Raw genomic sequence first — 13,718 nt, 5'->3', positions numbered from 1 at the left:
GAATGCCGCTCCGTGGGTTGCTCCTGCGGAAATCAATTGGGTGGCATTGGCTCACGGGCAGCGTGGGAGACAAACACTGTAAAACTTAATTAAAGCTTCTTACCAGGACAAATTAAGCTAATTTTTGCTAATAAAGACCTTCTAATGAATAAAGCCTCTGTTCTGTTCTTCCGAGATGTTAACAGGGTTGTAAATCAGCACCAGTGCATAGATGCTGTGCCCGGTGTCACTGTGCTGGGAAAGAGCCCAGCGGGCACGGATCCAGGCGAGGATCTGTCGCATGCATTAAGGGCCAGGGAAGTGAGAAGTCTCGAGATCCTACATTTAAATGCAAATTTGCTGCAAAAATATACCTGCCAGCGATTTCTCGCTGTAGCAAAACACTGGCCCAAGGTACTCCATGGTCACTCCAGTCTCTTCAACCTCTGACTCTAGCCAGTGTTCCAGCCACTGCCATTTTCAGAGCATCACTTTCACAGTTAAATAACTGGTGATATGCCTGAACATCATCAATAACAACCAGGGCTTTAACATCCCTGCACCTCCCTACCCCTGATTTACAGGAGATAGCACTGCTGCCTGCGTTTATCTACTGAGTTGTTTTTAATTTCACATCTGTGCTCAGTCAGGATGAGGCCTTGATCCTAGATCAGATAGTAGATACTAGCTAAAAACTAGACTAATATAAATTAACAACAGAACCACTTGCTTCACCTGGGGCTGGGGATCATGGACTTACGTACGTGTATGCACAGCAGTTGAAGCCTGAATGAAACCGAGCAGGCGTGCGCACGGGAATTTAAAGTTCTGTTACTAACAAACCCAAAATTCAACCAGTGCAATCCTTCACAGACAGCCTGGGGTGGCTGGTGGGGACCCACCTCACCATGTCTCTGTTTTGCTTTCGAGTCTCTTTAGTTTTCACCACTCTTAACCCTTTATTTGCAAGCCCAGCAGACTCTGGGTGTTTATTGGCAGCTTCTTTCCTGACTGCATTAGAAACAAAAGTATTTTCAGTGATGATGACAATTTCTGAGTGTGTTTCTGCCCAAACTTCAGGCTGGTGTTGGTCAGTGGAAGCGCTGATTTTGCCCACAAGATTATTTATGTTCTTAGTAAAGCCTGCACTTGTGGGCACCACTTGATGCTTCACCCCAGGCAGGTCCAGCCCGCATGCTCTCCTGACCCTCTTCACCTATTTTTCCTCCCTATTATATAACTTTTCTTCTACGGGGACGCAGGAAACAGCTCTCCAAGCCCATGTCACCAGTGTGAGGCGGGAGCCCAAGGACCCTCGTGAGCTAAACCAGTGCCCCGAGTCCTGCTCTGCACAGAGAAAAGGGCAGTGTCAGCTCAGCTGTGGGGAGTTTTTCAGTAAAGCTCAGTCACTCTGGTTAAAGTAACCACAGGAAGGAAGCAAATGGGATGCCTCTTGCTGTACAGAGAACAAAGGTTTCCAGTTACCTGATGCTACAGGAGTCAGTTTGATTCAGAAGAAAATGGAGGTAGAGCAAGTCAGCAATCTGAGGGCACCAGCATGGGAGAGGAGCTGGGCACGGTGGGGAGACACAGCTTGTCTCCTCTGAAACTGAGCTGGGAAGCTGGAGGTGCTGCAGGGCTCCCAGCCAGGGCCATGGGTTTGCTGGAGGGAGAGAGAAACAAGAGCCAGGGGACATTCAGTGCTAGGTTGCCATGAAAGCCACGTGCAAAGAAGTCTGTGCCGTTTGTCACCAAAACACAGGGTTGTTTGCATCATGACGCAGATCTGGTGGGTAAGAGCACGCAAACATGCCGCTGACTAAACATACGTATCATCTCTAAGAAGTTTTAGGAAGGGTGTTCTTGAAATCCCAGCAGAAGCCATCTGGGCAACCAAGGGCAGCATGGAGAAATGACATTTCCAGCAGAAGAGCAGTCACCATGATTCATTTCTGGCCATGTCCTCAAGCAATGTTTTTCCCATTGCCGGGCCAGCCCTGTCCACAACAGTCCCTCCCCGCCAGGACACGCTGCTTACAGCAAGGCAAAAAAACCCCAAAGGGCAGCCTGTGGAGCTGAGACACCCAAGGCACCACTACAAGTCATCCACGTGACTCATGACACCCACCTCAAGCCAAAATCACAGCACCAGCATCACCCAGCTCCCTGCATCCTCACCAGGCTGCACCCTGACCTGACACCCACGGCACACGTCGGGTGCAGGCAGCACCTCTGCAGACCCCTTAGGGCCCCAACGTCAACTAACATGTGCCAAAACCGTCAGCATCTGGGGAAAAGAAACAACAACAGAACATCTTTTACTACAGTAGCGTGATGCCACCGCAGCGTGAGCTCCACACGCACCGTCAATGCTGACCGAAGCTGGGCTGGGTGAAATGAGCTGACCTGAGAGCCGGAGCGCAGGGATGGGGCTCAGCCCTACCTCTGCTTCGCTGGATCCCGGCAGGGCCAGGCGAGCCACAGGATGAGACCCTGGGTACAGCATCCCCTCTGCAAAACAAAACGGGACAGCGCTCCTTGCAAACTTGCGTGCAACCTTCTGCTCGCCCTGCAAACCCCGAAAGGTGCTGCAGCGGGAGGCTGCGTGCCCCGGCACCGTTATCCCCCATTGCTTAGTGCTGATGTAGTTCCTGCCAATCTCAGTGTCAGTCTGGCTGTTACAGTAAGAGCACAAGACTGTCACATAGACCAGAGGTGGTGGTTTTCTGTGTTGGTTTTTTTTTTTTCTTTATCCCACAGAAGCAGAATGGTTTTCTTGCTGGGTATCTCCTTGCTGAGAGCTCAGCCCACTGCCTGATCAGCAGCTCCGGTACCTGGGAGCCTGAGTCACTCACGCAGCCTCCTGCCTGCCTAAGCAAGGCTGAGCTTCTCACCGGGCCAAGCGCTGCCTCTCGACCAGGTAATGCTAGTGCCACTGAGAGTTCTGTCTGGTGCCAGCTGCACATGGTTAAACCACTTTTGGGGTTAAAAGAAAATAATAAAATGATTAAGTATTAAACCCTAGAGGAAAAGAATTGGAGATATGGTCTAAATACAGAGGAGGAGGAGGTTTATCCGATCTTCAGTTCCTAAGGGGAGTTGCACTACTCTTGAAGGCCAGAAACAAACCATCGGGAATGACACGGCCAATCCAGCCCATTATAATGCAGCCAACACTACCTAAAAATCCCATTTCTGCCTCCCAGCACGCCCCATCACTCAGCGGCCCAGTGCTGCTGCCTTCAGCCAGTAACGCCAAGAACCACTGCCCTGTTTCCATTTTCCTCTTTAGAAAGTCCAGTGCATGCACATGCTTCCCACAGTCCAGTGCAGGGCAGCGAGCCCCGAGTGAGCTCCCTGGTGCAAAACCAGTGGATGGGGACAACCCTCTGCGGCTGGGGGAAAGCCCGGCCTGGCCCAGGCTTGCCTAACCATGCCGCCACGCAGGCAGGGGTTTTCATGGCGAAACTAGCTGAGCCACAGCAGATGAATCACTGCCAGCGAGCACCGGAGCAGGCACAGGGAAAATCACAGAATGGTTTGGGTGGGAAGGGACCTTAAAGCCCACCCAGTCCCACGCCCTGCCATGGGCAGGGACACCTTCCACTAGACCAGGTTGCTCCAAGCCTCATCCAGCCTGGCCTTGGACGCTTCCGGGGATGGGGCATCCACAGCTTCTTTGGGCAACTGTCCCAGTGCCTCTCCACCCTCTGCGGGAAGAATTCCTTCCTGATGTCTCATCTCAATCTCCCACTTTTTTGTACCAGCTGCTCCCTGATACATAAGCGAGTTTCGCTGCAAATAAGGAACATGCCACGAGTGGCAACACACGACAGCATGTGCTGCCGGCGGAGCAGTTTCTTCTGCTTCTTCTTTTTTCTCTTTAGAAACTTTCCTGAAAGCCATGAGCACCCTGGGGCTGGACAGTATGTACTGGCTATCAAGAAAGCAATTAAGCTTCTTAGTCATCTCCTGTTGGCCAAGGCAGGGAGGGCAGATGGGCTGATCCCAGCTGAGCCGGTGGAAGTGGCTCCGGAACACAGCAGGACAGACACAGACTTCTCCTCTCGAGGGCTGGGCGTGAGGAACAAAACCCCACTGTCCCGTCTTGCAACGGGAAAAGAAGATGTGTCACAGCAGGAGGAAGAGGAGCACTTTCTCTGGGACCCTCCAGCCTCCCAAAGGACATTAAGCACCAAAGAGGCAAAACCAAACTCTGGTCTGACTATTTTTAAATTGAAAAAGCTTTCAGAACTTTCCTGATTTCGGTTGCGGTTATTGGTAACGCTTGTTATTTAATTGTAACTGGCTGTACCACTCAGCTCGTGCCTCTCTGCGTCCTAGATTTTAGCAGCACGTGACTGAAATTGGGGCTTTTGGCATGAAAGAGGTTAGGTAGAGCAGTGAAAACAGGGCAGTGTGTCCCGGATGGGGGTACATGTTACCCAGGGGAAGCAGGAGGAAGCAGGCAGGGTCCTGGCTTTGCTGGCTGCTGCAAAGACCTTAGAGCCCCTTCCAGTGCCCTTGGAGGGGGCTACAAGAAAGATGGGGGGGCTTTTTACAAGGGCATGGAGTGACAGGACAAGGGGTAATGGGTTTAAATTGAAAGAGGGAGATTGAGATGGGACATCAGGAAGGAATTCTTCCCACAGAGAGTGGGGGGGGGACTGGGACAGCTTGCCCAGAGAAGCTGTGGATGCCCCATCCCTGGAAGTGCCCAAGGCCAGGCTGGATGAGGCTTGGAGCAACCTGGTCTAGTGGAAGGTGTCCCTGCCCATGGCAGGGCGTGGGACTGGGTGGGCTTTAAGGTCCCTTCCCACCCAAACCATTCTGTGATTCTCACCTCGGTTGTGCCTGGGTGGTGAGAGCCTGACTAATACTGGGAGCCGGAGGGCACGGGATTACTAAAGCCAGGAGCATGATGCCACCAGCACCCTGCTTGACGCAGCTGCACTTTCGGTGCTCAGGGGCCCAGTTTCTGGGAAGGGGTCACCTTCATCTCCCGGGCTAGTGTCCTGTGAACCTGACGGGGCATAGCTGGGGGGCAGAACACCAGTCCCGAGCATCTCTTTGAGCCCAGGGACTCAGCACATCCCACCCCTCCCCATGGGGCTCCAGTTTCGCTATTTCAGCAAGAAATATCTAAGACCGGCACCTATTCATCTGTGTTCCGGCTTTACCCATGAGCTGCAGGAGCAGCAGCTCCAGCTGTCTCATAGCAAGAGGCATGCAGCGGCATATGCACTTTGTAGTGAGCTGGGGATTCTGGCACACATGGGGCAGCTGAGGGCTGCCCTGCCCAGCGCTCAGCATTGCCAGGAGCCTTTTTGGTCTCAGCATCAGTGGGGATGTACAGGCAGGGGCTGGCAGTGTTGGTCCTGCCTGTGTCCCCTGGGGGGGACAGAGCCCAGAGCACTGTGTGATGCAGGGTGGGCACCCCACAAAGCTGCAGGTTATACAGGAACAGACCTTGCTCCTCTATAAAGTCAAACAACTGTTCAGCTGCTTCCTTGTCCCCTGCAAAAGCCCAACCATCCTTTTTCTGCAGGCTTCAAACTCTGAGGGCAGATGATTCGGGAGGAGGGATGTAACCAGCTGCCCCAACATCATTCCTTCTCTCCTCTAGCACCGCGCAGCAGAGTTTGTGCCAGCACTCCTCTGAGCTCTGCAGGTTCCCATCACAAACCCATCTACTCTCCATCATCACAGGAAAGGGCAAGGCAAACAGAAAAAAAGAAGTGTAGGTTAACAGATCTCCCCCAAAAAAGCCCTTAACAACAAACAGGTGTACCGATCGTCGGTAAGGCCCCGTTCCCAGCCATTGCCACCCTGCTTCACCATCACTGCTGTTTACCAGAAAGGGTCCAGCATTCCAGTGCAGAGCTTCAGAAGCTATCCACTTCCCTCTCCGGCACCAAGACATGGATGGGAAGCCAGAGCCGAGCAGCCCCACAGCTGCGCCCCACGTTCCCTGTTGCCGAATCCCCAGGGGTACACACGTAGCTGGTGGTGTTGGGCATCCCAGCAGGATGAGGTCGAGGCAGGTGGAAGGGATGCAGCCCCAGAGGAAGCATTGCACCATCTGTGCCGCCGCGCTGTTTAGGGCAGAAAGTGAATAACAAACAAAACTGATAAAAGAGGCCACGGGGTAAGCAAAGCCAAGCAATTCCGCTGGCTGAACCTGCAGCTGCTAAACAGGGCACGTGTGGGGCTGCAGAGACTTTTGGGAGTGATCGGGCTGGTTCTCAGAAAGGTGCCTGGTTTCAGTGAAGCCGCTTTCCCATGCGGCGTGCCGGGCTCTGCCGCTGGCCGAGTCTCCGGCGTGCCCCACCGCCCGCCGAGCCGAGCTGCTCCTGCCTGCGTCTCCTCTGCACGCAGGCGGTTTCGCAATGAGTAAGGGCTGGTTACCCTCAGCAATAGAGACCCGTGGCAGGCTGGAGAAGCAGCCACCTAACAGGAACAGCAGCCGCTTGCCTTCCCCTTTGCGCTAAATCGCTTTATCCTGATACATCCTGAGGCTTTAGGCAGGATTCAGCTCCCGATATTGAAACTCAGCCCCAGCATGGGTGAACAAGATGCCTTTTGGGGTGTGAAGCAGCCAGCTGGCCTTGTGATGCCAGAGAGATGCATGAATCCTGAAACATTTTTGCGTCCTATTCCAGCCTATTGATCTGGGAGAGGGCACGGTGCAGATGCCGTGACTCGCTCTTAGATGGGGGTGCAGAGGAAAGAAGGGCATCTGTTGAATCGGTACCCATCCATGGCAGCTCTTCAGATGCTCAAATCAGTGCACTCCCTTGGCTTTCTGATGGAGTAGGAGCTGGAGATCCCAGCCCACATTGTGGGTGGAAATCCTCAGCTGGATAGGGATGACAATTCAGCAGTTTAACCAGTTCTCGTTTTCTACCTTGTCTGCCTTCTGTGATCTGATTTTGGCAGGGTCTCTCCATCATTTCATCACACCCCGAAGGAACAAAATATTCTTCTTGGCTCCAGGCAATGGAGCTGGACTATGAGGTTCCTTTCCTGGCAGTAATGCCAAATTTCTTTTTCCCTGGGCTGAAACTTCATTTCCTGAATCTGTTGCAATGCTGACCCCGGCTGCTGCGAGCGGCACATCTCACACACCCTCCCCAGAACCTGCTCACAGCTTCCCACCGCTGGGTCAGCCAGAGTTGCACGGACTTTCAGAGCAGAAAGGAACAGCTTTGCTTTTCCTGGTTGGGAAAGGTGTTGCAAATGTCTGGAGCCGGATTCCCGAAGGCGTATTCTAACCTAACAGGACCATTTCTGGAGAGCACCTTACCACTTCCTATTAGTGAAAAGCACATTTTGTTTCTGGGCACCTTACTTTTACAGCCGGGTTTAAGTTGCCAGCCCTCACCAAGCCCCTCTAAGCCCAGGTTCAAGCACGCCTGATGCCAACAGGTCCTTTGCAAACCTGGCATTGTGGAGCTCTAAGCAAATTAGCTGTGCCAGTGCAGTACATCGCGAGCTCCGCAACAGGAAATCCTGACAGTCCTCTAATTTGCCTGATCCCAATTCTTAGAAAAACATAACCACCATCCAATTATTCATCGAAAAATTTGCTTTTCTAAATTATCCTACAGCTTACCATCCATACAACCCGACCTAGGACAGAAATGCAGCTTAAGGCAAAGCCTATTGCCTACACGACGAAGAGGAGATTGCAGTTAGCTTCCATCAGACTTAGAGAAGGCTTGCAAGCACCAATAGCCCAAACGCGGAAAAACGTCAACTCTCAGCCTTTGTCGGTAGAAAACTAAGGGCACTAGCAAAATAGCCACAACACACCACCACTCGGGGCTCCTCCAGTCTCATTGCGCAACGCCTTCCCGTCCCGCGCATCCACGCCAGCCCTGGAGACAGTTTGTCCCTTCGGGGGATGTCCAGGGTTGACCAATGCTGCGGGAGGGCAGCGAACGGCCGCTGCAGGCGCCTCTCGAGGAGGGGGAGATGCGGTGCTGCAGCTCGCTAGGCCTCACCTCCATCCTCCAAGAGCAGCAGCTGCTTCTTGCGTTGACAGGCTAGGAAACAGAGACCTTCGTCATTCATCTGTCAGGCAGTAGCAAACACTGATGATCGACCTGGAGCAGAGACAGACTTTTGATCAAAACCAATCCCCTCAATAGTGAATCTTTTTTTTCCTTATCAGGAAGTTTGCTACTAAAAATAAGAAGGTGGGGTGAGGAGAGAGGGTTTATTTTCCTGCTAACTAGTAAAAATTAAAAATGTTGTGGTGAATCTTTCACATATTCCTTCAGAGTCAGCAGGTCACGTGTACAGTCCCTTGATTCTGTGTGAAGAGCTGGGCGGCTACGTCATAGCACGTACGTACATGGATTACGTGGGGGACAAGGATGCTGAAAGGTTACGTTAAATCTAAATTCGAGTTGAATTCTGCAGCTTTACTCCAAAACAAGACAGTCACTGGCACAAACCACATCCCTTCAGCGTCTACAGCAGCACGGGATGCAGTTGGATACCTGAGAGCTTTCGTGTGCAGTCGTGAAAGGGCTGGGTTTGGGTTAGGGCACCCAGCCTTGGGGCACAGGGGAAGGGGAGGGCTCAGCTGGGGTGAAGGATAACCCTCCTGAGCAGCACACTCTGGATATGGGGTACGGAAACGAACCTGCCCAAAGGAACATGGTCCAAGCCATGTCGGGAGGCTCCCTAGGATGTGGCTAAGCCAAAGCCAGCACACTGCCAACATCACAGGGGTGAGGGCAAAGTCCCACAACAGCAAGTGGCATGACAACGAAAGAGGCATCAAGGAATTCAGTCATCACACAAATGCATAAGGGCAATAGTCCTGAATGCTCCCAGCAGACCTTAAATGAAGTTCAGAGGCAAATCCTGGATGGTGGAAAACCTCAAGCGAGGAAGCTGCATGCTGCTTTTGTCATTTTGCTTAGGCCCAGGCATCTTCTGTGTGTAGAGCAACAATGTACAGCCCTTGAAGCTCAGGGAGGCCCTTTGCAGTCTCTCTATGATGGTTCTCCAAAGCTGAAGGCAAACCCAAGGCAACAGGAGAGAATTTTTTGCAGGAGGACTGCATGAGCAGACACTGGATGGGTGTCCAACTGTGGCTCCTGGTTCTGAACAGGAGTAAGTGCGATGGCCAAGGAGCCTGTTGTTGCTGAAAGAGCAGCCTTGTTCATCACTGTCACCCAAAAGCACTGACAGTCATCACCAGGCTGCAGACAGTGGGTGTGGGATTTCGCCGTCTGCACCACCACTCCTGGTTTCCAGTTAGGCTTGAAGTACTTTCAGGAAGAGTTAGCAAGAGAGATCCTCACATGCTTATCTCATTGCCCTTTATCGTGGTGGCTCAGCTTCCAGTTGAAATCAGCCATCAAAGTCTTCTTTTAAGTCAAGCAAAGGTCAGGGTGAAGCGGGTGACATCAATACAGGCGTACAGAGATTGTTACTTATCAGCTGGAGCTACCGAGGATGAAATAAAGACCTTCACAAGTTCAGCTCCAGACAACTTCCTTCTCTTTCCAAGTAACTTTTAGTTTCGGAGCATCTCCACTGCAAAAAGTGAGAAAAGAGCATCCCCATGCCCTGCCTCCCCAGGTTTCCATACTCCGCTCCCACCGCAGTAGCAAGTCTTGCAACGACCCAGCCCCACATGTCCCGGGTCAGTGCCGTATTCAAACATTTAATATCCTGGCTCCCCTTTGAGTGTTTTTCCCCAAGTATGATTCTCATCTCCCCCAGAAAAAGCCAGATTCACGCTGCCCTTTCCACCCAACACCGGCAAGCCAACGGCACGGCGCGTTCCCCAGCTCGCCCGTGCCCTCTCCTCCCTTCTTCAGCCCCTTTATTGACAGCGCCTCGTGAACAAACCTGTCTAAAAATTTTGCTTTCAAACATGAAGCAACTAAATATCACCCCGCATGAGTAAGCCTCTGTTCTCACCCAACGCCCACACTGACCCAGCTATTCCTTTTAGTATCAACAGCTTTACAGAAAACAGAGCTCTGTTTTTATCCACCTAGACAGACACTCCGAAAGCACTGACAGAAAGGAAGAGTCTGGCGTGCTGCGGTGAACTCACGGCCCCTCCATGGAGAGATATCGGAGGGAGAAGTGATGGGTGGAGGGGGTAACACCATGCCTACCCCCTCCTCTCCCAAAATTGGGAGCAGGGACACGCGGGAGAGCCTGGGGAGCTGCAGCAGGGCCAACCATGGGAGACCTGCTCTCCGCTGCCAGCTTCAATGCCAAAAAGTGGGGTGGAGGGGAATAGGGAGTGCACAGTCCCACAGCCCTGGGAAAAATTCCCCATCCCAAGCAGGCAGTGCGGGCGGGTGGGAGCTGCCAGTGCCCGCTGCACTCTGCCCTTCTCTCCCCAAACACAGGCAGAAAACATTTCAAGCCACTCATCTTCCCCTCAGAGTCGAGATTTGTGTCAGTAAGCACCGTGATTTCCAAAACAGGCTCTGGGTAATAAAGGAAACCTGAACCTCAGCCTTCCACCCCCCTCACCCCGAGACTAGGTCGGGGCTTTATTATTAGGATTACGTTTGTTTAGAAAGCTTTTTTTTTTTCCAAAACGTTGAACGTGCACAAGCCCGTCAGAGAAACAGCGGCTGAGACCCTGGAAAAATCTGCCTGTGCTTCACACCTCTCCGTGCTGTGCGTATTTGTACAGTCCACGTTTCCGCTCTGCTAGAGCGAGTGGCACCGTGCAAGAAGACATGACTTACTGCTCAGGTTTTAGGTATTAGCTCACTGTTTTGGAACTTGGCAGCTAAAGAAATGACTCCTCCCTGCTTGGCTTTTGTGCATGGGATTGGAGGAGGTCACCAAAGCTCTTCTCCATCTCCAGCTCCCATCTCGCAGCACCTCTGTGGGATTTGATTTTATTGCTTCCTGCCCAGTCATACGGCAGCATCCTACAGCGGCACTTCTTGGAACAGCCCACGTACCTGCTGGGAAGAGGATGAACACTCCCAAGCATTCCCCGCTCAACTGCCAGGCGTTGGGTGCCACCCCAGGGTCAGCAGATGCAGCAACGTGCCACCCTGCACCCTCCATTCAAGAGGCACAGCCCTGCAGTTAAAGCAAAGCCAGGACTTTGGGTTTGGGGTGCTGTGTCAGTCCCCACAGCTCCAGCCTCTCCTGCCACCCTTACACCCGCAGGGATGAAGGGAGATGACTCCTCAATGGGTTTACAGACCCCAACCTGGAGCTGCAGCTCAGCATCTTTACACCTCGGAATGCCCAACACAATCCAGCCCGATTTCCTCCCCACCCGCTGAACAGCGAGGGAGCATCCAGAGGAACACAGGACAGGTCCGTCACCTGCAGAGCTGGACACAGCACTGCCCAAGCTGGACCAGGCTGCTCTGCCAGAAAACCCACTGTGGGGCTTGTCCTGCCTGCAGGCAAGCGGGGTCACAGCACAAAAATCTCAGGGACAGAACACCCAAAGAGATACAGGATGCTCAGGGTGAGGGGTCCAGCAGGGCTGGGGCCACCGATGCACCCCGTGTCCCACTGATTACACAGGCAATCTTGCACCAAGCCAGCTCCTCTAAACCTGCGCAAGGGCAGCGCAACGTCAGGTTTTGCAGACACGTTACAAAAGCACCATAAAGGGACTGCAGCCTGTCAGGCTTTTCTAAGACAACTCGAATGTTTCCTCCCGACAGATACACCCCCAAGCCGTTTGGCAGAGAAGAGCAAGTAAAAAGCGCTTGTTTGTTTAAGCATTTCTAAGTGCAAAGGGGCGGTTTTGCGTCAGGCGGAGGCAGCTCAACTCGGGACCCCGGCAGTTCCGAGTTCCACTTTCAGCCTCTCACGTTACACTTTGTGCAAACGCCGCCGAACAGCGGTAGCATTTTGCTAACTTCTTGAAAAGACAAAAGCTTTTCAGTCAGTGCATCTCCGAAACCACAGCGCGTGCCGACAGTTTTAATCTGCTGCCGACTCACTGCCACGGCTGGAAGCTGCTCCATGGGACCTGCAAAACTCCCTGCGTCGGTGCTCCTGGCATTCCCCTGCACCGGGCTTGGCTAAACCCACACGCGACAGGGAGGTGGGAAACAACACAATAAAATAGAAAAGCCAACCCAGTTTAGCAAAAACCCGCAAGTCCTCGGCCAACTTAGCGTTTAAAGGTCATTAGGAGTCGAGGCACGTGGAGAAACTTGGAGCTCCCGGGGTCAGAAGACGTGCAAGAAGAGAGCAGAGGCATGTACCACCCTGGGACCTGCAGCTGCCAAATGCGGCCACAGCTCTGGGTCCTTTTGGGGGCTGATGCTGTCCCCTCCCCACCACCACCTGCACATCAGCTCCTGACCCTGCGCCTCAAAATTTGCCCTCTGTAAGCCAGAGGGAAGCACTTTAACAGCAGCAGCAAGAGGTCACAGGGCTGACTTCTGTGGAGATGCTTAAAGCAAAGGCACGAAGGAAGATGTAACAGCACCTACAGAAAAGGTCTGTCCGTCTGAAGCAGCTATCCTACACCACGGGACGGGGCTGCACAGAGCCGTGCCTCCCCGGGCAGCCTGGCAGAGTGAACACGTACCTGGAGCAATACTGGATCCTTCCAGGCCAAGAAAAGCTCTAAGCGGTGGGTTTGATGAGCTGCTGAGCTGAGGAGATGCTGGGGAAGCCCCTGGGACTGGCCCTGCTCTGCTGTCAGCTGCAGGCGTCCCGCACGCGCAGCCGGGCACAGCGTTGGGTTCTGGTGCAGCGCTCCAAACCCCTTGGCACAGGATTGAGCTTTGGACCAGATTCAGGCTGAATTTTGCCCAGATGTAGATTGAAAATACCTCTGGGTGCTGCTGCAGGTGGGGAGAGGAAAACCTACTGCATCCCATACATCCCATCAAACCCAGCAAGAGGCAGCATTAGGTGAGAGCTGGGGCTGAGGATGCAGTGTGAGCAAAGAAGCCCCCCATAACCTGGGTGTGTGTGGGGGGCATCAGGGCACCCCCCCCCAGCTTACCACAGCCAGTCCAAAACCCCCATATGCAACACAGCCTGCCCACAGCCAACTGGCATTACAGGGTGCACATCCCACCCCACATTTCCATATCCCCAAAAGGCCCAGTCCAGCAGGGGAGGAAGAGACTGGGACACACCCCCCCCCATGCCCCCAGCCCCAGAACTTACTGCCTCATCCCAGATGTGCCGGGGCAGAACTGCCTGATGCTGTGCCCCAGGGATCTTGTGTAGTTCCAAGGGACCCGGCTGCTGCAGGCAAACAAAAACCCACGGCTGGGTCAGCGAGGGGGGGTGGGCAGCTCGAGGAGCAGCAGCACAAGGCTGGTTCAGCCAGCGCCACCGGAAAACACAGCTCCATCACTCAGAGCAAAAGTAACCTGGCTCCAAGTGTGAAATAAAGAAACCAATAATCAGATAGAGCCCTTCGTGTCACGCACTCGGAGCTTTCCTGTTCTGCAGTTTGGCAAAGCTCGAGGACAGCGCTCCCGCATTGCCACCTGCCCGGTTCAGGGACTGCAACCTGGGGGATGCTGGGGGGGCCCCAGCCCAGGGGTTCAGAGCCCAGACTGAGTCCCCCTGGGACTATCCCCAGCAGAAAAGCGATGGTTTGGAGTCAAGTGACCCAACAGGATCCATGTGGGTCCCCCTGCAGCCACCCGTACTGTACGTGCACACCCCCTCGCTGCCCCCCCGGCAGCCCCTCCACTTCTTCATCACCCCAAGAGGAGGAGGAGGGCAAGGACCGAACCTGCGGC

Source organism: Eurypyga helias, unplaced genomic scaffold (assembly GCF_000690775.1).
Source record: "Eurypyga helias isolate BGI_N326 unplaced genomic scaffold, ASM69077v1 scaffold23491, whole genome shotgun sequence".
NCBI classification, from domain to species: domain Eukaryota; kingdom Metazoa; phylum Chordata; class Aves; order Eurypygiformes; family Eurypygidae; genus Eurypyga; species Eurypyga helias.
The sequence above is the reverse complement of the archived record's forward strand: the minus strand, read 5'-3'. Positions refer to the sequence as shown.